This window comes from Camelus ferus, chromosome 11 (assembly GCF_009834535.1).
Source record: "Camelus ferus isolate YT-003-E chromosome 11, BCGSAC_Cfer_1.0, whole genome shotgun sequence".
Lineage (NCBI taxonomy): Eukaryota > Metazoa > Chordata > Mammalia > Artiodactyla > Camelidae > Camelus > Camelus ferus.
In genome coordinates this window covers 23756884-23781059 of record NC_045706.1, presented here as the reverse complement: position 1 = coordinate 23781059, position 24176 = coordinate 23756884, and the positions used below count along the sequence as shown (strand labels likewise).

Below are 24176 nucleotides of genomic sequence, written 5' to 3'. Positions count from 1 at the left end.
TATAAAGTAGTATGTTTCTTTCGAAGGGGCCCTTTCCTCTAAATGCATGTAGTTTATTGGTAGGAAGCGTCAATTCCGGTAAGATTTGCTTGGCATATAAAGAAAATTTATTAAACTAAATACATGGAAATGGATGACTAGGATTGAATATAATGTGTTTTAGTTTTGTCTTTTCATCTTCTTTTTCTCAGAACTCAAACAAGAAACCACAAATCCTACCAACACTGAAAAGGAGAGACAATAAGAAGCATTCTTTCTTTCAACATCCCATCACTGACAATTCCAGAATGTCTACACGGAGGAGTTCTAGGGGTGGCATGCTGTGGAGGGGGGAGCTAGGGCACTAATTACAAGTCCCCTCTGTAGATGATGTGTTAGACTGGGTTAGGGCTTGCTGGAGGTGATGGGGGCTAACTTTCCCCTTATTTTACATCAGGGCTACCATTGGTCATAGGTGCTGCTGCACTGATGGTGATACCCTCATTTCTCCAAAGCTAACCTCCTCTTGCTGTCAGACCTAGGTGGGGAATTCACATCCTGTGGGGAGAACACCACCTGCTAACATAAAGGTTAAGAAGAATATACTCTTCCTGGATCTACTTTGGACAAGTAACTTAGCCTCTTTAAGCCTCAGTTTTTTTCTGTGGTGAAATGGATGTTTTCTAACTTGTAGGGTACTTAGTAAGGATTAATGTGATAATATCTATGAAAATACTTCTAGTAGTACCTGGTGCTTAGTGCTCAGTGAACTATTATTTTCATGTAATGATTCTATAGACTCTTCGTTGTTCTTGGTCTTTCTCTAGACTGGAGATTGCAAATCAAGAGAGACACCTTGGGCGGTGCGCGCTCATAGATGTTACGGATGTTGCAATCTTGAAAGTGGCTAATTATTGTAGGTGTTTTTTTTTTTTTTTTCTTTTCTTTTTTATTGTGATTGAATTCTAGGCTTTTCTAGCGGTTGCTGTTACTTGACAAGATGACCATATTTTTAAGGATAACAGGGCAATTGATTACATGTTCTGTCCTCCTTAGAGTAAGAATACTGGATTTAAAAAAATCATTCTTCTTAACTGTAAGTAACTGAAAAAACAAAGTTTAAAAGAAATAGAACAAGTGCTCATGGATTTTAGAAGATCCTGAATAACCAAAGTTTGAAGACTAAAGAAGGATCTCAGATTATTCTGATAAAATATTTTAACATTGATTACATCAAAGCATTAAAAATGGTCATGTCCAATATACAAGTTTTTGTTGCATAAAGCAACGTAGAGTTGTAATACTTTTGGAAGGCAACTGGGAGTCGTAAAAATGGCCTACATTTTGGTTTAGTAATTTTTTTTCCCCCCTGGAAATCTTAATTCAGTGATACAATTCAAGAGAAGAAAAGAGCTATGTTGGCTTTTTATGTTGTATATATGTTGCAGTAATATCTATAAATAGTGAAAAATTGGAGATAAATAAATACATCCAGCACTTCAAGGCAGGGCATCGAGGGGAAGGAGTTAATGAAATTAAAAGTGTCAACTACCATTTAATGATAATTTTAAAGGTCATATAGCAATACGGGAAAATTTATACTGATTATTTTGCGTAGATTATAGATGAGTAAAAATATACATGTATACAGACTGAAAGGGAATACCTTCTCAAGTGTTAATATTTGATGTGTTAGGATAGCCAATCTTTGGAAAATTCCTTTGTTAACTTTGTACAATAACGTACCTGGAAAAAATTCAAATCTGCTGAGAACATTATGAGTCCTGGTCTTAGGAAAACTAACCTTTGCTCATATTAAGGAACTCATATTATTCTGTTTCTCCTTAGGAACATTTTACTGCTGCAACAAATGGTTCTTTTTAAATTAAAAAAAAAAATGGAGGCATAATTCACATACTATAAAATTCACCCTTTTAAAGTGTACAATTTGGTGGTTTTAGTGTATTCACTAGACTGTACAGCCTTTGCTACTATCTACCTTCCAGAACATTTTCTTCTCCAAAAAGAAATCCTATACCCATTAGTAGTCACTCTCTATTTCCCACTCCCCACAGTCTCTGGAAACCATCAATCTACTTTGTCTCTATGGATTTGCCTATTCTGGACATTTCATATAAATGAAATCATACATAGTGTGGCCTTTTGTGTCTAGCTTCTTTTACTTAGTGTAATATTTTCAAGGTTTATCCATGTACATCCATGTATCATGTATTGGATATTTTGTTCATTTTCATGGTCAAATAATACTCCATTTTATGGGTATACCACATTTTGTTTATCCATTCATCAGTAGATAGACGTTTAGGCTGTTTCTAGTTTTTGGTCATTATAAATAATGCTGCTGTGAACATTGGTACACATGTTTTTGTGTGGACGATATAACTTTTCAGTTCTCTTGGGTAGATACCTAGGAGTAGGATTGCTGCTGGGCCGTATTGTTAGTCTGTTTTTAACTCTTTGAGAAACTGCCAGATTGTTTTCCAAAGTGACTACATCATTTAACATTCCCATCAATAATGTATGAGAATTACAATTTCTCCATACCCTTGCCAACTCTTGTTATTGTTTGTTTGGTTGGTTTTGTCCTTTTAAATTATAGCCATCCCAGTAGGTGTGAAGTAGTATTCATTGTGGTTTTGATTTGTATTTCCCTAAATGGCTAATGATGTTGAACATCACTTCATGTGCTTTTTGGCCATTTGTATATCTTCTTCAGAGAAAAGTCTATTCAGATTTTTTTTGCCCACTTTTAATTGGATTTTGTCTTTTTATTATTGAATTGTAGGAATTCTTGAAGTATTCTAGATACTAGTCACTTATCAGCTATATAATTTTCAAACATTTTCTCACATTCTGTGAGTTATCTTTTTACTTTCTTGGTAGTAACCTTTGAAGCAAATAAGTTTTTAATTTTGATGTAGTCCAGTTTCTCTCTCTCTCTTTTTTTTCCCTTTGTCACTTTGTTTTTATTGTCATATCTAAGAAGGCCTTGCCAAATCCCAGATCAGAAAGATTTATGCCTATGTTATCTTCTAAGACTTTCATGGTTTTGACTTTTACATTTAGGCCTTTAATCCATTTTGAGTTAATTTTTGTATATGGTGTGAGGTAGGGGTTCCAACAGCATCCTTTTGCATGTGAATATCTAATTATTCGAGCACTATTTGTTGAAAAGACTATTTCCCTATTGGATTGTCTTGGCATCCTTGTCACAAGTTATTTGACTGTAAACATGAGGGTTTATTTCTGACTCTAAACCTGTTTCCACTGATTTATATGTCTTCTTATGTCAGTAACACACTTTTTTGGTTCTTGTAGCTTTGTAGGTAAGTTTTGAAATTGAAAAGTATGAATTCTCCAACTTTGCTCTTCTTTTTCATGATGGTTTTGGTTGTCAGAATCCCTTGCATTTCCATATGAATTTTTAATGGTTCTTGTCCATTTCTGCAAAAAAGGCAGTTGGAATTTCGATAGAGATTGCATTGAATCTATAGAACAATTTGGGGGGTATTGTAATTTTAGCAATATTAAATCTTCCATCCCATGAATATGGGATATCTTTCTATTTATTTAGGTCTTCTTTAGTTTCCTTCAAAAGTGTTTCATATTTTTCAGTGTATTTGCAATCTTTTTGTTAAATAAAATACTTTGAGATAAATTTATTTTTTGATGCTATTGTAAATGGAATTGTTTTATTAGTTTCTAGATTGTTCACAGGTAGTATATAGAAATATAATGTATTTTTGTATATTGATCTTGTATCCTGCAACCTTGCTGAACTCTTAGATAACAAATGGTCTTTTAAATAGAAAATTGCTTTTCAAAAGCATGTGAATTTAGGGGGGTTACCTTATGTTTGTTTCATTTGATTGTAGTGGAGTTTATTTTTTCTTTAAAAAATATTAGGCATTTTTACTTGCCACTTTCATATATATAGAATGAAGCACCCAGTACTGATTATTAGCATTGTCATTCTTTGGGAAATTTGATAGGAAAGAATAAAATTTCTATCTCAGATTAGATATAGGAGGCTGTATGAAATGTGTCAAAGAGACCAAATTATAGCTAGCTGGAGCTTAGGAGTTTAAAAGCTAATCTGTTTCTTTCTAATAGTCGGAGTGGCTTTGTATCAAACTTGGGATTTGGGCTAGGAGATGAGCACAGAAAAGGTTGTGTTTGCTTAATATCTAAATGGTTTTGCAGTGCCTTTCTTCTCTAGGCCATTTTACCCAGGGTTTTCTTAGGGTCATTTTTACAGAGACTGGAAAAAACACTGACTTTTAGTTACTCTGCATTTCATTTTGCCATTGTCAGTATAATCCTTGTGGTTTTGGGGTACCAGGTAACCAGGAGAGACAAAATGAAAGTCTCTGCTTGCTCTCTCTCTCTCTCTTTTTTTTTTCTTGGTGCAGGGGTGGAGGGACTGGTAATCTGAGAGGGAGAATGTTTTCCCATGCTAGCAAAGACAGACTGAGGGCATCATCTGATCTTTATGGAAGTGTGCAAAGCCTCAGTTTTTCCATTTGCCCATCTGCAATCATAAAAACAATGTGCTGACTCAGCTTGGAGCCTCTGCAGAATGGCATTTGGGGCTTAGGCAGTCCTGAGAATCATGCAAGAGATTGAAAATATTTGAGCAGGTTTTTAGAGGTAACATTAAAAACAGCTAGAAAAGACAACATACCCTCTCATCTCCTTCAAGATTTGTTTCCTTTAGTCTTTAGTGTACCACCTTGATTTAAGGCATGGAAGGAATAGTTTGGTCTCTGTAGAGTTGATTGTGGAGCAAAGATTTTTTTCTTGCTCCAGTGGTTATACTTTAGGGGCATGGGATTGTTTGGGGTGGGTGTGTGGGGGTGGTGGTGAAAGTCTGCTGAAAGCAAGTAATTGGGGAAAATGCTCTTATTATGTTGTATTGACCATCTGCTTACGTTTTTTTTCCTTTAAAATTTTAATTTCCTTATTCCTATGTACATATATTTGCCTGCAAAGCCTAGAAGAATGTTTACCAAAATGTTAACTGACAATGACTACCTCCTGACGGTGGGTTTTAGTGGAGGAAGTATGTTTTCCTATGTTGCTGCAAGTTTTTTTAAGTATGTATTTTATAATGTTTGAGGGGGAAATGAAATCCATTCAAATGTTATTAAAGTGTAAATTTTGTAACACTGATCTAGGTATTTAGGTGAACTTCAGTGTATTTAGGTGAAATTCATCCTTTTTTCTTAGGAAATATGGACCATTTTGTCATAATGCAGCCATACTGTCATTTGTACCATTTTCTCCCCCTCATTGGAATCCTTAGTGTTTGGGATGAAAGATGAATAAGATTTTATAACCCGTAAGATGTGTATGTGTACATGTGTATGTGTGCACACATACACATGTACAATAGCTTATTAAAGTTAATTTAATTTTGTATGTGAAAAAAAGGAATTTAGGTTTTTGAGTTACATTGGTTATCATTTGACAAAATCTAGTTTAGATTTGTATCTGGACTGCCTGGAATGAAGCTGTTTGATACTTATTTGGTTGCCCTTATTAAATAAAAAACTAGTGAAGTAATTGAGTTTCACCTAGGTTTGTACTTTCAGCATAAAGCTATAATCCCAAGATAACCTCTCATTTGGGGACACTGAGATTCTAGAAACTGATGCTTCCTTTCATCTATAGAAATCATCACTGTAAAACCAGTAATAATTATTTTTAAAAGAGGACAAAAGAATAAAAGAAATGTTCTGGAACCACACATGCTTGAAGCTCAGTAGTTTCCAGACCATCTTATACACTTGCTACAATAAAAAGACATTTTAACTTTGATGAGGATCAGGTGTTTGTTTGGTTTGATTATACTCCTGTGAAATTATACGTCTGTTATACATAGTTTATCTCAGATAAATAGATGTAATTTTCTTTCTTTTTCTGAATGTATGCAGAAACTATATATTTATTTATAGGATTTACTTAGAGGATATATGTATTTATAGGATTTACTTTATCAAGTATATAAAGCATAGGGATTTACGTATATTTGTACTTTTCATTTAGGCATCTTTCCTAAAGTCTGTTTTCAAATGAGATAAAATAATAACATGGATTTTGCCTCTATTCCTTTTATCTAATTTCCCAAGAAAACAAAGCATTTTAGGAAGAGAAGTTGATATTTGCTTTCTTATAAACAATAATGTTCTTAAGTAGTCCCATGCATATTAGACAGTCAAATAAATTTATTATTACTCAGCTCCTTGATATTTGAAAAATACATAAAAGTTTTGGTGTGGTTACTCTACGGTGAAGCTCATCAGTGAAAAGGAACCTCCAGCCATCATGTAAGCATAAGCCTCTTAAATATGAATGGACAGCCGAACATCTCTGGATGTTTAAGGAGAGTCTCTAATAATCTCATAGACTAAACAAGCAGGAAAAAGAACCTTAACTGACTTAAGCTGGTTTAGCTCACATCAGCTAAAATCCAACCAAACCAGCAATTCTCACTCCTACTATTACAGGTGTTACTTTCTCTGACTTCTTAAGGCCACTTACCAAACCAGCTGTTAGTAGCAACTGTGAAAGTCTGCTGCTGCTTCTTACGTGGTACAGATAGAATCTTTCGTGTACTTGTTCAACTCACCTGGCAGTCTGAGGTGCCCAACTAGGGCAAATGTTGTCAATACTCCCTTAAGGCTTACTCAGCCGCACTGCACTTGCAGAGGCTAACGTAGGCATTTCTGGCAGAGTTCTGTCTTAAGGAATCATTTTACCTGTCTATTTTTTTCTTTATCCTTTTACTGCACGAATTCTTAAGGAATAAGTAGCTACTTCCTTTTCCTTGCCCCTGGCTTCATGTTGAATCCCTTACCATCTGGCTTCAAACTGTCACAACCAATGACTTATTGTCAAATCCACATCTTGGTTGTCATCGTTCCTACTTTCCTTGACCCCTTTGCTACTTTTGGCATCCAGCTTAGCTCTTGCAGCACAGTCTTCATTCTCCTCCTGTTTCTGCCTCCTTCCTTTTTCATTTTAGATTCCTCCTTACATTTCTAACTGAGCATTCCCCAAGATTTTGTCCTTATCTCTCCATTCCGTGGTCTTTCCCCGTCTTTAGAAAACTTTCCTTTGACTCATTTTTAATCCATAAGCATTTTTTCAGTATCATAATAAAGAATTGTGTGGGATGCAAAGATGGTTTAGATATGTACTTCCTGCTGTCAAATAACTTGCAACATGTATGAGCTTATACTCTTACCATATCTTGTTACCAAATTTAATTGACATATTTTGAAAATGCCTCTTCAACTTTTTGTTTTCTCTCCATTCCCACTGATACTACTGCAGCCCTTAGTCCCTTTTATTTGTGCCTTACTCAGTGCCTACTATGTTTCAGGTGGTCCATAAATGCACTTTGAATGAATGAATCAACCAGCCTATCCATTTTCTTTTCTTTTTTTTTAATTGAAATGTAGTAAGTTTACAGTGTGTCAATGTCTGGTGTTCAGCATAATGTTTCAGTCATACATATACCACATATGTTTGTTTTCATATTCCTTTCCATTCTAGGTTAATCAACCTATCCATTTTGATTATTGTAAAACTTTCAAGATGGCTTCCTTTATTTTGTCTATTTCATCAAGTATGCCTCTACCAAGTTGATCTTCCTTACACATAGTTTTAATCTTACCAGCTTATCAAAAACCTACTATAATTAAAATAGTAAGATGTTATCTGCTGTGGACTGAACTGTGTCACCTGCTCACCCATTCCCTCCCTGACCCCCAATGTGATAGTTTTTGGAGATGGGGCCGTTGGGAGGTAATTAGGGTTAGATGATGTCATGAGGGTGGGGCCCTCACAATGGGGTTGGTGGCTTTATCAGAAAAGGAAGAGAGAGAGATCATCCTCTCTCTGACATATAAGGACACAGTGAGAGAAGCAGTCATCTTCAAGCCAGGAAGACGACTCTCACCAGGAACTGAATCTGCCAGCACCGTAAAGGTGGACTTCCCAGCCTCCAGAACTGTGAGAAGTAAGTATCTGTTGTTTATACTATCCATCTGTGGTATTTTGTTACAGCAGCCCAAGCAGACTAATACATTGTCTTTTTAACTATCAAAATAACCAGGATGGAAAAAATGATAAAAAGTAAGATGAATGAGTTCTAAATGTCTGCTGTACAACATTGTTTCCATAGTTAACAGTGCTGTATTGTACACTTAGAATTTTAAGATGGTAGATCTCATGTTAAGCATTCTTACCATAATAAAATATAGTTTAAAAAAGGAAAAAATTGATAATGTACAGTGATCAAGGCCCCATGAGATGTTGACCCCTTCTCTGATAGCATCTCGTACTTGTCCCCTGATTCTCTGTTTCAGCCACAGTGGCTTTCTGGCTGCTTCTTAAGACACTGCAGGCACTTCTAGGTCTGGTCTGCCCCAGGGCCTTGGTAGTTGCTGTCCCCTGTCCCTGGGAGGTCCTTCCCCCAGATAGCTTTTTGGCTCACATCCTTCAGGTGTTACTCAGATTTCACCAAGTCAGTGAGGCTGTCTGTGGGCTTCCTATCTAAAATTTCAGCCCCTCCCTGCAATGGTTATCTGCTTTCCCTTCGTTAGTTTTTCTTCCTTTGCCCCATATTATATCTTTTGCTTACTCCTTCTTTTTGTTAACTTAATTTTTGGCTGCCTCTCCCACCAGAACATACGCTCCATGTCAGTCTCATTCCCAGCTGTATTCCAAGGGCCCTGCAACAGGGGTGGGCACACAGGTGCTCCACACATATTGTTGAATGACTGAAGTGAATATTATTGAGGGTATGGTGTGAGACAATATATTTTATAATATTTTTATAATATTAATGGCCGTGTGAATTGGAATAATCCTCCTAGAAAGTGACTTGGCAGAATGCTTAAGAACCTGGTAGCATCACTTGCAGAAATCTGATCTCAGGAACTATTAGAAATGCATGTAAATCAGAAAACAGAGATGGTCATCTAAACTTATTTTTTTAAGTTACTAACTTTTATTAATTAAAAAAATTGTGGTAAATACACATAACATAAAATCTACCACCTTAACTATTTTTCAGTAGTGTTAGGTACATTCACATTGTACAAACCAATCATTAATATTTTGAGGACCTAAATATTTTTTAAAAGAGCAAAAATCTGTTAACAATTTAAAAGTCCAGTATTGAGGAATGGTGAAGCAAATCTGTGCTGTAACCATTTAGAGTAGTGTAAAGTTTTTAATAACATGGGGAAATGATTATTTTAAGTAAAAAAAGCAACATGGTCTCAATTGTGTAGTTTTAAAAACTACATCAAAAAACTGGTAGGAAAAAAACTGGTAGGAAATACACCAAAATGTTAATAATAAATATAGGATGATTTTTTTATATTTATCTTATACTTTTCTATATTTTCTAAATTAAGCAGGCATTACTTTTATTATTTAGGGGAATAATACAAAAAACCTCCAAGAGTTCCCTTTACCTACTGTGTAGAATTCAGATCCTTCCAGAGTCTGCAGAGGTCTTTATCCTCTGGCTCTAGCCCATATTTATACCGTCTGTTCAAAAGGGCAGCTCAGAACGGCATGTATGTAATGCACGTATCTGCATATGTGTGTCCATGTGTCTGTATTTATGTATGTATAAGTGTTTGTATATGCACACACTGTGGTTAGCACCCTTCTGCTCGTGTTCCTGTCCTAACAGACACTTGGTTCTGCCCATCTAAGTGTGCCTTTAATACCTAGATAAAAAGCCCATTTTTACCTGAAATCTCTGCTGATCTCTGAACTCTTCTACTGCTTACATTTTATGTAACTAATACCTTTATTTATTAATTCTCTTCAGTCTTTAAATTGCTGCTTCTGTATCTCTTATAGTGCCTCCCTGGAAGAGTCATCTTGCTCTTCTCTGCCTGTTTAATTTTCTCTCATTTTCCTCCCTTGCTACTTTTTATTTTGAAAAAAATTCCAACATAGAAAAGCTTAAATAGTACAATGAGTTCCTGTATACCCCTCACCAAGATTCATTGATTGTTAATCTTTTGCTTCTTTTTCTGTATATTCATAGTGTGTGTGTCTGTGTGTGTGTGTGTGTCTGTGTGTGCGTTTGTGTACATTTATTTTTTTTCCCTTGAACCATTGGTCATTTGAAAGTAGACTGCAGATATCACGACATTTCACTTCGAAATACTTCAGCATGGATCTCTCAAGTATAAGGATGTTCTCCTAAATAATCATAATACCATTATCACACTGAAGAAATTTAGTATCAATACATATTGTTGCATATTCAGACCAAATTCCTTTACCTGTCATATACTTTAGATGTCCTTTCATTTACAGTAGTTTCTTTTCCTTTTTTCCTTTCATGACATTAACATTTTTGGAGTCCAGGCTAGTTATTTTGTAGAATGTGCTACAATCTGGATTTGCCTGATTTTTTTCTTCATAATTAGAGTCAGGTTAAATCTTTTTTTTTTTTTTTTTTTTTTTTGGCAAGAATGTTATATTGTAAAGTACCTTCCTCTCTTAATAATTAATGAGTAAGCTGTGGGCTGAGATTATATATATCCTGAACCCCAATAAACTTTCATCCAATGGTCGTGGCATCTCACTCCTTTTATTTGTTTATTTTATTTATTTATTTATTTATTTATTTATTTATTTATTTATTTATTTATTTATTTTCATCTCACTCCTTTTGAAGTATCATTCTGCAAAGTCACTCTTGTCAATCTTTATCTATAGTAATCTGTTCCTTCTTCCATTCTCGAGTGAAAATAGATGTTTGAGGTAGGAAGAGATAGTAGGGAATCTATTTCAAACAAATAGGACATCTGTTTCAAACATCTTATTTTCTAGATGAGCATTAAGTGTTTTTGCCCAAGAGTAGTTGTGTCGTTAGTGACAAAGTTAGGACTAGAGCCTGGGTTTCCTGGTTCTTAATCTAGTACTATTTCCAGCTGCCTCTTACAGACCCTCAGCCAATAATACAAACACAAAACAAATATGTGTTACCTTAAATAGAGCATACTTTTTTTTTACAAGTAGAAAGAGAGCATCTATTAGTTTTCCAAAAGGATTCCTTTATTCATTTATTCAAAGAGACAATTAAAAGAGGCAAAATTAAAAGAGGCATATTTTCAAGTTGCAGCCATGCTAAAGTAGAGCTCCGTGCTCTCCACCTCTTTCTTCCTTTGTGCTGTTCCTTTGGCTCCTTACATTTGTCCTTCTCTTCTCTTTTTTATTGTTATTTTTTAAAGTTAAACATTTTTTTGTTATTTTTGATGAATAAAAATTGTATTTGTTTAAGGCGTACAATGTGATGTTTTGATATATGTATGCATTGTGAAATGATTACCACAATCAAAATAATGAACATATTCATCACCTCTCCTCGTTATCTTTTTTCTGTATGTGCGGTGACACCACTTGAGATTTACTCCTAGCAAATTTCAGTGTACAGTACATTGTTACTAACTGTGGTCACCATGCTGTACGTTAGGTCTCCAGAACTATTTATCTTATAACTGAAAATTTGTACCCTTTGATCAGTATCTCCCCTTATCTCCCACCCATCCCCTGGCCTCTGGTGATTACCATTTTACTTCCTGTTTCTGTGAGTTCTAACTTTCAGATTTCACATGTAAGTGAAATCATGCAATATTGTGCAATATTTGATCTTCTGTGTCTGATTTATTTCACTTAGCATAATGTCCTCTAGGTTTGTCCATGTTGTTGCAAATGGCAGGATTTCCTATTTTTTTAAAGGCTGAATAATATTCTTCTTTGTGGGTATGGTGTTTGTGTGTGTGGGATGTGTGTGTGTGTATAACATGTTTTAAATCTATTCATCTATGTGTGGACACTTAGTTCATTTCTGTATCTTAGCTACTGTGAAAAATGCTGCAAAGAACATGGGAAGGCAGGCATCTCTTCAAGAAGTGGTTTTATTTCCTTTGGGTATATACCCAGAAATGAGATGGCTGAGTCATATGGTAGTTCTATTTTTAATTTTTAGAGGAACTTCCATACTGTTCTTTATTTTTAAGATGTAATTTTTAAAATATATTTTTATTGAAATATAGTCAGTTTACAATGTTGTGTCAATTTCTGGTGTACAGCACAATACTTTAGTCATATGGGAACATACATATATTTGTTTTCATATTCTTTTTAACCGTAAGTTACTACAAGATATAGAATATATTTCCCTGTGCTATACAGTATAAACTTGTTGGTTATCTATTTTATAAATACATACTGTTTTCTGTTGTTTATCTATTTTATATATACCTATTGTTTTCCATAGTGGCTACACCAAAATACATTCCCACCAATTGTGCACAGAGGTTCCCTTTTCTCTACATCGTTACCAACACTTGTTCTATTTTGACTTTTTGATAATAGCCATTCTAACAGTTTTGAGATGATACATTATTCTGGTTTTGATGTGCAGTTCTCTGATAATTAGTGATGTGTGCGTCTTTTCATATGTCTATTGGCCATTTGTATGTCTTCTGGGGAAAAATGTCTATTCAAGTCCATTCTCAATTTTTAAAGTTGAGTTACTTGTTTTTTTTGCTATTGAGTTGTATGAATTCCTTATATATTTTGGCTATTACATAGGTTGCCTTTTCATTTTGTTGATTATTTGCTGTGCAGAAATTTTTTAGTTTGATGTAGTCCTAGTTGTTTATTTTTGCTTTTGTTGCCTGTGCTTTTGGTGTCAATTCCAAAAAATCATTGCCAAGACCAATGTCAAGGAGCCTTTCACCTACTTCCTTTCACTTTTGAAGCATTACATGAGCTGAGCTGAGTTCTGCAGAGGAGGCCTTTAACCACCCACCTTCCGGCTGAATTGGGTACCCTTGTTTGTTATTATAGGATCCTGTTCGTACCTCATATATCACTGTATGGATCTTTTTTTTTCCCCTTTGGTAATTGTCGTTTACAATTATAATATACGCTCCTTTATTGGACTGTGAGCTCATTGAGATCAGGAATTTTTGTTTCGTTTGACCCTGGGCTTGCCATTAGAGTGTTCAATCAATGTGTGCTTTAACAGTGAAGCTATTTCAAGTCTGTAGTCATTGATTGCTTTACCATAAAGGCATGGATGAGACTCAGGGCTCCAAGTCCCTCCAGTTCTGACAGCGTCCATAAATATTTGATCTAGAATGTGCAAGGCAGTGTAGAAAATGGAAAGCTATTTTGTATGTTATGCAAGCCCTCAAGGAACATAGGGAGAAAAGTCCTGACTGTAGTTAGAAGAAGACGGAGTGAGTTAATTGGTGCCCTAGGGAATATGATGTGATGCTTCAGCAATGAGAGGGTAGAGGTGTAGTTAGGGATGTCTGGATGGAGGCCAGAGGCTGAGGGAAGGATCAGAGCATTTTGGTTGAAGGGAACAAGTTGGGAAAGGCATAGAGTCAGAAATGTTGTGTTTGGGAGAATTTGAACAGTTGTTTGGCCTTTAGGATTCTTTGCCTTATAAATAACATACACATAAATGGCTCTTTGTACATACTGTTGGCTGTCTGAGTCTTCTCCATTTGGCTTTTAGGGAAGACTCGGGTACATTTATTGATACTAACTGAACATCTGTATTGCTAGAAAAACTCTGGTTGGGGTAATTTCTACCATGGAGGAAGGACTTTTTAAAGCAAGCACTTACGGTAGCTAATGTTCCAACTAATGTTATTATTTTTTTTAAAGGTCTGTTCTCCACTGCCTGTGCAACTCATATGAGCCCAAATTCTTCACTCATAGGTTAGGTAGGTTAAACCTCAGGGGAAGTTCATGAATGACTGAAAACCCATGAGGCATTACTGCTTCAATCCTGAATTTTCAGGGTCTTCTGTAGCCCGAAAGAGTTACGTAACTACTTTGATTTACATCCAGAATAGGACTGTAAGCACCACTGAAAAAGGGCTGGGGACCTCAGTGTGGTACTTAATTTCCGGCTACTTAGTTTTCAAATAAAGAGAAAACCCTGCAACATGGTGATAGAAGGTACCAGCTTGGAGAACACAATATTTATTGTGTCTGAGCGAGAACTAAACACATGCCTTTTCAATATATTAGTGTCCATTTTTTCCTTTAAGTAAACTTCTGCTTGTATTTTGAGTAACTCTTCACCAAATGCCAGAACTTTTCGCTCAGTAAGTGTTAGAACAGTAGGGACTGTGAACCATTAAAGAACTGATTTTTTTTCTTATAAATACCAGCTTACTCCAAACAAGTTTCTAGTTACTAACCTTGTTGCCATAAATTCCCCAGTCATATGTTTTATAATCTCTTCTTTGGCATACATTTTAATTGTTTTCTTACTGCTTCATAGGTGCTATAATCCTTTTCTAGTTTCCTGGGTTTTAAAATAAACCTATAAAAGCTTCAGTTTTATATTTAATAGCCGTGTTTCACAGGGTTCTAAAGCTGTGAATAAGTTCAGTCAGGCAAAAGCTTTTGATGTGGAATGCCTTTATTTCTTGGTTTCGAAAAATGTATTAATCTTCCAGTGTTTCACCTTGTGATGATCTTAGATACTGACTGGGATTTTGAAAATATTGAGAAATGCTTAAAAAGAAGAAATGTAGAAAAACACTGAACATACACAGGTAAAAACATTGGACCTGTAATTTTCTACTACCAGGTTTCACCAGATCATTTATTTTTTGGAATGTACCATATTTCTTATGGATGAGTGAGACCGTCACTACCCTCTTGCAGGTTACAGCTAAGTGGAGGAGGGAGACGAGGATCAGATAATCACACAAATAAATTCACTGTCATGGGGTGTGCTCTGGAGGAAAAGGGGTTGGTGTTGTGAGAGAATACTGGCAGGTGGGAGGGGAGGGAAGGAAGTGACTTTTGCGTGACCTGAGATCTGACAGTTGAGTAGGAGTCAAGCAGGGGAAATTTGGGTGTGGAAAAGGGAATATTACAGGGAGGTGTGGTAAGGTGGGAGGTATCATTGCATTTTCAGGGAACTGAAAGAAGATTAATGTGGCTGGAACACAGAATTTGTGTGTGTTGGCGGGGAGGGTGAGCAAAAAGTACAACCAAAGAAGTAAGCAGGGACTGTACCATCAAGCCGTTGCAGGCCATACTAAGTGTTCTGGCATTTCTTCTGAGAGCAGTAATGTACCTTTGAGGTATTGGGGCATAGAATATAGAATGATTAGAGTTGCATTTGGGGGAAAAGAAATGACTATTGTCTGTGTGGAAAATGTACTGGAAGAGGAGTGAGCAAAGAGGCGGAGAGGCTAGCATTTGGGGGCTACTGCAGAAGTCTGGTGAGAGGTGATGGTGGTTGGGCAGAGAGCAACTGCCTGATTTGAAGATGCTGAAAAAGGACTTCACTAAATGCCTTTTCACTGATGCTGAGAGATGGGCAAAATATGAAGCTGAGGCCCAAAGGGTCAAAGATCACATGGTTAGTAAGCAGAAGTAGACTGGGACTTGAAAAGTGAGGTGCTTAACCTTAAACTCACTGCTTTTATGACTCTCCACCTTTTTAGGAGCAGAACCTCCAGTTTGGAGAACTTAATTATCCTCTGACTGACACCACACCAACTAAAATGTTCAGCTCCTGTGCATTAAATCTAAATTTAGGTAACAAACTCATATCTGGCAATGAGCATTGCTTTGCAGGCTCACTTGCTATCATTTTAATCACTTGGTACCTTCTGATGCGGAAATACTCCATCTCAACTGTTTGGTTGAGGACAGGCCTATCAGTCAAGGCAGAGTTTGCCAGTCTGCTTGGTAATATTCATTTACTGAACCCATACTATGTTCCTGGCACTGCTGTAGTTACAGAAAGATGCCTAAAACATGCCCACTATGGTTCTCATTACTAGGGGAGAAAGGATGCAAATGCATGGTTACCGTGTGATGACTTCTGTTGTCAAGGTGTATGCAGAATGCTGTGGGAGCCCAGAGGAAGGACTTTGGGCTGAGAATTAGTCCCAGATAAATACTGGTTATTTCAATCATTTTATGGAGCTATTCCCTGAACAAGAAGAGAGTATAGGTGTTGTCAGGCAAAGATGTCCAGAAGGTAGTCAGTGGATTGATTTGGTAGAGAAAAATGAGTTAAAGGTAAAAATGAAAAGTTTTTAAGTTTTAGGGGTTCAAGTTTCAGGCTGATAAGGAACTTGGCTAAGTTGCCCTAAATATTACCTTCTGGAAATAATATGAAAAACAGAGTCTTACGAGGGGGGAGGGTATAGCTCAAGCAGTAGACTGCATGCTTAGCACGCATGAGGTCCTGGGTTCAACCCCCAGTACCTCCTCTAAAAATAAAAAATAAACAAATAAAAACCTAAAAAAACCCCAAAAAACAAAACACAGTCTTACCATGTTTTTTACTGTGCACTTAAAAAAAAGTTAATACCATATATTTATTTTGTATTATATTAATGTTTTATCAGAAAGTTATTATTTTCCTTTGAAACTGATTTGGGGAAAACTGTCTATAATTTTAAGAGGACTTTTTTTTCAATAAAATGATTGTAAAGCAAGAGTTACAAGATAAAAGTCACTTGATAATTTGTTTTACAGAAACTTTATCAGAACACATCTCTTTCTTTAAGCAAGATATGCTCGTTCCTTTTTTCCCCTTCTGTAATGTTAGTTCCTCCTGGGGACAATGGGAAATTATATCTTTTAAGCCCGCATCATTCTGTGGGCTTTGGGCATGCCTGCATGCTTTTCATGAGAATTTGCCAAACTGAATCTACCCCTGTTTTGCTTTGTGTTTTGTAGTTATTTGTCTAAACTTTTTTGTTACTAATTTTAGTACTCTTTTAAAAAATGTTAAATAAGCTGATTGCAATTTATTAGCAGGGTACTAGGGAACAATGAAGCTTGTTTCCCAAGGAACCTCAGTGTTAGGGCAGCATAGTATTCCATGCCCCCTTGGTGGAAGCCCTGTGGGACATGTTATATATGCATCTCTGAAATAGATCAGTGCATCTGTAACTAAAAAGTACTTCTGCTCCGAGACTTGAACAGAAGGACCTGATGGGCTGGAAATATATAGGATGTGCTGATAGGGTCAATTGGTGATGTCACTGTAAGGTCAGTTAGTATATTACAGGGAAACTTGGAATTATTTCCTACTGGTGAGTGTGTAAAGGAGAAGAAACTAAGACCCTGGTATGTGTTGAATTAACTAACTATTCGCGAGTCAGTTTACAGAGCTTTAATAGGTCAATATATCCCACCAGTTACATTATGGAAATTTTTGGACTTGTGATTTCTCAGGGAAGACTTACATGAAATGAAAGTTCTAAAATGTAAAAAATGGCTGGTTTCAGGCTTTATTTACATTGCTACTTAAAACTTGTCCAGCAAAAGGAAGAGTTTTCACGTAATAGTAACTGCAGCTCCGTTTATGGAGTATTTACTATACACCAGGTACTGTGCTATTTGACAACAGCCCAATGAAATAGGTATTATTATTCCTGATTTACAAGTCAGGAAACTGAAGCTCAGAAAGTCCAAGTAACTGCTCATGGTTCGTGAATATGTGGCTGAGTGGGAGTTGAATCTCCAACTGCTCAGAGACACTTAACCACCATACTATTCTGCGTGTAAAATTGTTTTCTTTTTTTTAACAATTTGGTTTTTGTAGGTTCATAAATCAATTAATAAATATCTATAAGACAATGAGGGCCTTGATATAGGTCAACCTTTAATGTCTCCTATTACATCTATTAAAAAGTATTTATTGAGCCTATTGTGTGCAAAGCACAAAGCTGTGGGCTTGTGTGGATAGCACAGAGATGAGAAAGTCTTAGCTCTGTGTTTGGTTCAGGGATTTGCAATGGCCTCTTAGCAGAGGAGAAAGGCATGGCCAGCAGTTACTGATATACCGGTGCTTTGAGATAGAGAAAAGAATGTTTTTAAGAGTCACGTGAGGGATGGGGGAACTTGAAGGAGAAGTGGGCTTTTGAGGAAGACCTTGAAAGATGAGTAAGATTTCTGCTGGTTGAGACATGGGGTAGGTGAGGCATTTTCCTCTTGAGGGTGAGTGTGAAAGAAAGGCAAGGAAGAGAGAGTAGTGGGGGGCGGTTAGCTGGAAAGGAAAACTGATCTAGAAGGCAGAGTGTGGGTGCCAGGATGAGTGATTGGAACTTTATGCACCAGGCAGTTAATATTTTCATTAACCTTTATCAAGCGTCTAGTATGCACAGTCACTTTTTATTTTAGGAAGTCAACGAACTGTTGTTTTTAGGGTTGTATGGCTTCCTTCTCACTAAAGAAGGCTCTTTTGATATTCTTTATTTAGGTCAGGGTTTCTGACAGGTCTAAGGTCTTGACTATTGTCCTTGGAATTAAGCACTAATGGAAGAAAACCATCTTTTAAGACATGGACTAATTCCTCTTTAATTTTGATAAAGTTTAAGGTGCCATATAGTAATTGATGGGGCATTTTGAACTATTTTAGACCGGAAGACTATTCACTTTGGCATTACCTTTTGCAATCCCTACACCTACCACAATCTAGTCTACAGTACAAAATAGTGGTTGCTCTGGGAGAGAAAGTTGGAAGAACTGAATTGTGTGATATTTTAGAAGATCCAGTTTTCATTTTCTCTTCCTATGTTGAATAATTTGGGATTCTTCTATACACTTAGTTTCAAAAAGCAGTATTGTATGGAAAGCAGAGGAATTAAAGTGAATATAATTTGAAGTTGGATGGTTTTTGGCATGGCTTCATCTTAAAACTGTTGTCTTTTCCTATGTAGGCTGTTGACTCTGAATTGACTTGTTCTAAATTCCAGCAACTTGTTTTTTTTTTTTACAACTTGAACTTTGTGCCTTGGCTTGTGATAGCTATTTCAGATTAGTGCTTTAAAAAACCCTTTTTAGATGATAGCCAGAAATCAATGTGCACTTTCAGAGGCAGAGATGATTATACTGGTTTTGGAAGGTTTGAGTGAGTTCATTTTATTTTATAACAAAATGCCCCGTTGGCCAATATAACTGCACATGAAAAGTGAATCAAATATGTTACTTTTCTGTTCAGGAGGGATTCTCAGGTTTTTTGTGGAAGAGTGAATGGTGTTGTGATTGTAACCTGGGAAGTTACAGTCTGTATCTGGAAGGTACATCTGGAATAGGTGATGTAGCTTACACACTCCATGTGGTTATTAATGAAGAAACGCCAGTGTCTCATTCTCAAGAAAAGCATGAGCTTTGGCATGAAACATCTGACTCTGAACCCTGGCTCCTCTGCTTCATAGCTGTATGACACAGGGCCAGTTACTTTAGCTTATCTGTAATGCTCAGCATCCTCATCTTTAAAAGGAGAATAATGATATTTTCTAGAGTAGTGAGATGGTTAAGTGAACTAATCCATGTGAAGAGCTCAGCGCAGTGCCCGACACATAAGTGCTCAGTAAAAGTAGTTTTTGAAAAACACTGTGATCTTTACTTGCATTTCATGTAGAACTTGGTGGATGCTTTGTATACTGAAAGTTTCAGTGCCACTTCCCTCTTTTAATGGTCATACTGTTGTGTACAGGTGTGCACTCTGCAGGTCAGGACTGAGAGGTTATTGGAGGGACAGTAACGAAAGAATTGTGAAATCTTTTGTTGTTGTTGTTATGTTAATACATAATGTTATTGCAATAAAACAACCAATATTTAACTATTGAAAGCAATTTTGTTTTTCTTCATCATTTTGACATATCTTTCTTCCCAGTATATATTTATCTTTTATTTATTTTTATAACACAATTTGGTGAGATTATGTATTATTATTTTAACATAATTATAGAGAATATTGTATTGTATCTCCTTCCCCATTTAATGTTATGTCTTAAACTTAACACAAATTTAAATGGCTACACAGAAACATTCTATCAGGTGGAGCAGACCATTCCTTTTTTTTTTTTTCAGTTTTATTAGGTAGAATTGTTACAATTTGACTGCACATATACAATATATTGCATGTAAAGACATATATACAATATACTGCATATTTTTTTTAGTTTACATACATGTACTGATCATGTTTCTAAGAACAGTTTAGAGCTTTAGCTTTTTAAACTTACATAGTTATCAAACGAATAAAGCCAACCACAAAATAAGAATCAACAGAATGCGGTAATCCAGTCATAAAGGACAGTCAAATGTGCTTACACATATTTAAGAAATCAGTCATCTAAGTTATAAATAAGTAGTTCATTTGTGTCATTTTTTTTTTTTTAGATTCCACATATAAATGCTATCATATGGCATTTTTCTTTTTCTTTCCAGCCCACTTCATTTAGAATGGCAATCTCTAGGTCCAAACATGTTGCTGCAAATGGCATCTTTCTTTTTTATGACTGAGTAGTATTCCATTATATATATATACCACAGCTTCTTTATCCAGTCATCTGTTGATGGACATTTGGGTTGTTTCCATGTCTTGGCTATTGTAAATAGTGCTGCTGTGAACACTGGGGTGCATGTGTCTTTTTGAATTTTATTTTTCTCTGTGTATGTGTCCAGGAGTGGGATTGCTGGATCACATGGTAGGTCTATTTTTAGTTTTTTAAGGAACCTCCATACTGTCCTCCATAGTGGTGGCACCAATTTACACATTCCCTTTTCTCCACACCCTCTGCAGCATCTATCATTTGTAGACTTTTTAATGGCATTAAATTTAATGGCCAGATGGCATTCTGGCTGGTGCGAGGTGATACCTCATTGTAGTTTTGATTTGCATTTCTCTGACAATTGGCGATGCTGAGCATTTTTTCACGTGCCTATTGGCCATCTGTATGTCTTCACAGGAGAATTGCTTGTTTAGGTCTTCTGCCCATTTTTGGATTGGGTTGCTTGTCTTTTTTGATATTAAGGTGTATGAGCTGTTTGTATATTTTGGAAATTAGTCATTTGTTGGTCACATCATTTGCAGGTATTTTCTCCCATTCTGTAGGTTGTCTTTTCATTTTGTTGGTGGTATCCTTAGCTGTGCAAAAGCTTTTAAGTTTAATTAGTTCCTATTTGTTTATTTTTGCTTTTATTTCCATTACTCCAGGAGCTGGTTTAAAAAATATATTGCTGTCATTTATGTCCAAGAGTGTTCTGCCTGTGTTTTCCTCTAGGAGTTTTGTTATATCTGGTCTTACATTTAAGTCTTTAATCCATTTTGAGTTAATTTTTGTATATGGTGTTAGAGAATGTTCTAAATTGTCTTTTACAGGTAGCTGTGGAGCAGACCATTCTTAACTCCGGATTGCTCTTTCTCCATCAAATAATGTAGCCCCAAACAGGCAACACCATGTTCTTATAATGAACATTGAGTAATTTGATTCTGCTGTTTTAACTGATATTTAAATGTTTATGATGAGCCAGGAAGCCTCCCTCATTTATAATATAAGAATTTGGGATTATGAATAGAAAGAACATTTACTTATACTCAAGGATTAATGGTAATTTTTCCAATGCTGAGGCTGTTTCTTTAAGTAATTCATTTTGAGCATGTCTTATAAAGAGAAATATTTACATTTTAACGAAGGAAACATTAATGAAATGTTTTTCTTCTTATAAAATGGGGAATATTATGTTGTTTTTAGGTTCTGGATTTAATGCAGTGTAACTACCTTAGCATTTTAATTGTAAAACTCAATGGTAAATTTTTAGAATTAAGTAAACTTAGATTATGTGAAACTTTTCTTTTAAAGTTATGACTATTTTTTTTGCAGTAGTTAATATGTCTTAAGAATAGCCAATCTGTTGTGGTATAGAATAACCTTTTAGTTATTGAAGCAGTTGAAATTTTACAAAGTTTTAAAGAAGGCTGTGTAATCATACTAATGAAAAACAGACTTTTGACTTGAAATAAGCCATTTAAGTCTTAAAAATAAAGAAAACTTCCATCTTGGTAATAAAAGAAAATTAAAACAGCAAGATCCTAGTTTTTGCCTAATTAGCAAAAAAAAATTTCTTTTATGGTAAAATTCAGTGCTGACCTGGGTATGAGGAGATGGTACCCTCACTGCTGGTGGGAACTGACACACCTGTTCTGGTGAACATTTTTGTTTGGGATTCCTGTGATTATTCTTCCAGTCATCTTTCCTGAGGATATGGTCTGACTCAGACACAGGAGTGTGCTCAGAGATGTTTATCAAACTATTATTCAACCAGGAAAATATTGGAAACAATTCAAATGTCCAACAAGAGCTATCCAAATGATGAAATATTATATAGCTATTAAAATGATGTGCTTTCAAAGCATAATTAACATGGGAAAAGTCTCAGAATATATACGTCATATATTAGAGTATTATACTAATTTTGCCATAATCAATACATTTGCATAGAAAAAATTTTAAAGACTATACAGAAACAAAATAAAATGTTTTCAAAATGTCCCCAAATTTCTTCATGAGCTTTTATTCTATAATCAAAAAGAAGTGAGTAAACATTAGTATAAAATAACGATTTTGAACAAATGGCCCTAAGTGGTTCACTTTAGATGGCCAGAGTTTTACTATATGGATCACAGTACATTATCCTTAGTGGAAAAACTATTTGGTAGCATTTAATAATTAATGTTGAGCTTTATCTTGGAGCCATTCATAAAAAAAAAAAAAAAAAAAAAAAAAGAATTCACATTTAGATGAGCCAAAGTCCTGAGAGCTTGTATCAGAAATCAAATGGCAACTCAGTGTAAGTGAACCCTAAACTTCTTTGATAAGAAATTTGGCAAAATTTCATCAGTTCTATGAAAATACTTCTACATTGCTGAGAAAATGATATGAGCAAGTAAAATGGGCAGAGGACTAAGTAAGTAGTTCCAAAATGGGAAACCTTTTTAAAATAGAAAAAAAAAAACAAAAAACAAAAAACCCCAAACCAAAACCCCTCCCTGTCTTTAATTGTTTCCCTATCACCACCACCCCCTTTCATTGGCCTAGCTGAAATGCACAGTAACAGTGAGTGATCCCTTTCCTTTGGACCAGCTCTCTTGGTTAAAGTTCAGATAGCCATCTAGTGGAAAGAAGACTCTTGAAGAATGACTTTCCTCTAGACATCCAATATCATGTTTGTTCAGTTGGCTTGTCCAAACAATTTTTCTGTGTTTTCACCAGAGAAGGATCAACTTAGCATGAAGATTAAAGCTGTTCTCCATCTGCTTTATCTGCCGGTCTTAATTAGAACCTGATGACAGAAATCAACTCAGATTCGAGGCTGATTGTTCCCTGAGAATCCCATTATTATTGTAGAAATCTTTCTATTTTTTAAATTAACCACGTTGATTCTGAGCATCTATGTGACAGCAATGTAGAAAAAAATAATTTTCTTCACTTAAACATTTATTCAGCATCTGCTATTCCAGACGCTGTGGGGCATATTAAAGTCGTTTAAAGTCTGGTAGAGAAGGTAAAGCATGCACGGAAAAAATTTTAGTACACACAGGAGATGATAAATGCTCAAAGAGCTGGACACAAAGTGTGTGGAAATTCAAAGGAGGCAATTATTTCTGGTCATGACATTGTATTTTTTGAGTTCTCTTTTAGAAATTAAGCAAATGGTCCATTGCTTACTGCTTTACTTCAGGATAAATGAGGGAAAGAGGCAAATGTTTGGATACCGATCTTTTAGCTAAGGAACCTAAGAGTGGCTTAATCATTTTTGAAAAGTAGTCTACAAATGTTTATTGAGCCTTTCCTGAAGGAGTTCGTAGTCTGCCAACTGTAATGAAATATAATTTTTTGCATAAAATAAACTAATATTGAAAGTTACTTATAGAAATGTTCACTGAATTTAAGGACTAATTAGATGTACTTAATGGAGAAATCAAGAGCGTAGTATTGGTGTCAGGTGTCCTGTAATTAATTAACTGGCAGTTAGAGCTAGTTAACTAGACCAGCTTTCCAGCTTAGGCAGGCGATGTGAGGAAAGACAAACTGACTCTGCCACTTGCCAGCCCTGGACCTTGTTAAGTTTAACTTCACCTTTCTGTTCCATAGTCTCCTCCTCTTTAAAACACCTCCTAGGAGTCTGGTGAGCATTAAATGAGATAGTGTATATAAAGCGCCTGACTCATAGTCTGCTCTCAGTAATTGTGGTTCCTCCCCACCTTGCCTGGATGTCTTTGGAGCATCAGCTCTGAAAGGATGAAAAGTTAAAAATGTTTTCAATATCTTTCCCCC

At 35.7% G+C, this 24176-nt stretch overlaps 1 protein-coding gene across 5 annotated transcripts in view; it reads left to right on the top strand.

Moving 5' to 3' along the window:
- The window catches only part of CNNM2 (cyclin and CBS domain divalent metal cation transport mediator 2), a 122232-nt gene that overhangs the window by 7450 nt on the left and 90606 nt on the right, over positions 1 to 24176 (top strand). For 2 of the 5 annotated variants that reach the window (XR_004323810.1, XR_004323809.1), the window contains exon 3: positions 192 to 8096. The exons of the other annotated variants lie outside the window; for them this stretch is intronic. The gene's annotated coding sequence lies outside the window, so the exon portion shown is untranslated. Of the gene's footprint in view, positions 1 to 191; positions 8097 to 24176 lie in introns of those variants that run through there. 5 annotated transcript variants of the gene reach the window in all.